This window comes from Schistocerca gregaria, unplaced genomic scaffold (genome assembly GCF_023897955.1).
Source record: "Schistocerca gregaria isolate iqSchGreg1 unplaced genomic scaffold, iqSchGreg1.2 ptg000398l, whole genome shotgun sequence".
Classification (NCBI taxonomy): domain Eukaryota; kingdom Metazoa; phylum Arthropoda; class Insecta; order Orthoptera; family Acrididae; genus Schistocerca; species Schistocerca gregaria.
The window spans coordinates 22501-24657 of record NW_026061837.1 but is presented as its reverse complement, the minus strand read 5'-3'; the positions used below and the strand labels follow the sequence as shown (position 1 = coordinate 24657).

The 2157-nt window shown below is 54.6% G+C and overlaps 1 non-coding gene across 1 annotated transcript in view; it reads left to right on the top strand.

Moving 5' to 3' along the window:
* The first annotated feature begins 498 nt into the window (after nucleotides 1-498).
* The window catches only part of LOC126311161 (small subunit ribosomal RNA), a 1893-nt gene continuing 234 nt past the window's right edge, over nucleotides 499-2157 (top strand). The window contains exon 1 of the ribosomal RNA XR_007554445.1: nucleotides 499-2157. This exon is cut by the window's right edge and continues 234 nt beyond it. This is a non-coding gene — a ribosomal RNA (small subunit ribosomal RNA).

Here is a 2157-nt window from a genome sequence, read left to right as displayed (position 1 = left end):
CGTCGCGACGCCGTCTGCTGCTCGGTCGCCCCCAGCGGTTCTCGCAGGTGGTTTGTATCGCAGCTCTGCGGACGTGTTGGCGCGTGCGCTGTGCTGGGAGAGTTCGCTTCTGCACCCAAGTGGGGCTTTGCCCTTCTGTGGCGCTGGCGTTGGAGCTGCCGGTCACCGTAGGTGGCGCGTGTTGTTTCCCGCCGGCAATGCCACGACAGCACGCTCCCGGGCCTCTGTCGGCAGCGGCAAGCTCAGTTGGGAGCACGGGTGTTCGCACTGAAAGCGTCTACTCGCCTATCTCCGGGCGATTGCGCCTCTCTCGAACCCGACCAAGTACTTAGGACGGCGCTGCGCGCCGCCGGGACCTGAGAGGGTTTCGAGGTGTATCGTGCAGGGGAGCTCAGCCTCCTCCTGTTTGCAGAATAATTGAGCGGACGCTTGCGTGTTCGCGCGGGCCCTCGGGACACACTCCCGGGCGGCCGGCTGCTCAGCTCTCGTTGACGCAGCTCCCTGGTTGATCCTGCCAGTAGTCATATGCTTGTCTCAAAGATTAAGCCATGCATGTCTCAGTACAAGCCGCATTAAGGTGAAACCGCGAATGGCTCATTAAATCAGTTATGGTTCCTTAGATCGTACCCACGTTACTTGGATAACTGTGGTAATTCTAGAGCTAATACATGCAAACAGAGTCCCGACCAGAGATGGAAGGGACGCTTTTATTAGATCAAAACCAATCGGATTGGCTCGTCTGGTCCGTTTGCCTTGGTGACTCTGAATAACTTTGGGCTGATCGCACGGTCCTCGTACCGGCGACGCATCTTTCAAATGTCTGCCTTATCAACTGTCGATGGTAGGTTCTGCGCCTACCATGGTTGTAACGGGTAACGGGGAATCAGGGTTCGATTCCGGAGAGGGAGCCTGAGAAACGGCTACCACATCCAAGGAAGGCAGCAGGCGCGCAAATTACCCACTCCCGGCACGGGGAGGTAGTGACGAAAAATAACGATACGGGACTCATCCGAGGCCCCGTAATCGGAATGAGTACACTTTAAATCCTTTAACGAGTATCTATTGGAGGGCAAGTCTGGTGCCAGCAGCCGCGGTAATTCCAGCTCCAATAGCGTATATTAAAGTTGTTGCGGTTAAAAAGCTCGTAGTTGGATTTGTGTCCCACGCTGTTGGTTCACCGCCCGTCGGTGTTTAACTGGCATGTATCGTGGGACGTCCTGCCGGTGGGGCGAGCCGAAGGCGTGCTTGCGCGTCCCGAGGCGGACCCCGTTGAAATCCTACCAGGGTGCTCTTAGTTGAGTGTCTCGGTGGGCCGGCACGTTTACTTTGAACAAATTAGAGTGCTTAAAGCAGGCAAGCCCGCCTGAATACTGTGTGCATGGAATAATGGAATAGGACCTCGGTTCTATTTTGTTGGTTTTCGGAACCCGAGGTAATGATTAATAGGGACAGGCGGGGGCATTCGTATTGCGACGTTAGAGGTGAAATTCTTGGATCGTCGCAAGACGAACAGAAGCGAAAGCATTTGCCAAGTATGTTTTCATTAATCAAGAACGAAAGTTAGAGGTTCGAAGGCGATCAGATACCGCCCTAGTTCTAACCATAAACGATGCCAGCCAGCGATCCGCCGCAGTTCCTCCGATGACTCGGCGGGCAGCCTCCGGGAAACCAAAGCTTTTGGGTTCCGGGGGAAGTATGGTTGCAAAGCTGAAACTTAAAGGAATTGACGGAAGGGCACCACCAGGAGTGGAGCCTGCGGCTTAATTTGACTCAACACGGGAAACCTCACCAGGCCCGGACACCGGAAGGATTGACAGATTGATAGCTCTTTCTTGATTCGGTGGGTGGTGGTGCATGGCCGTTCTTAGTTGGTGGAGCGATTTGTCTGGTTAATTCCGATAACGAACGAGACTCTAGCCTGCTAACTAGTCGCGTGACATCCTTCGTGCTGTCAGCGATTACTTTTCTTCTTAGAGGGACAGGCGGCTTCTAGCCGCACGAGATTGAGCAATAACAGGTCTGTGATGCCCTTAGATGTTCTGGGCCGCACGCGCGCTACACTGAAGGAATCAGCGTGTCTTCCTAGGCCGAAAGGTCGGGGTAACCCGCTGAACCTCCTTCGTGCTAGGGATTGGGGCTTGCAATTGTTCCCCATGA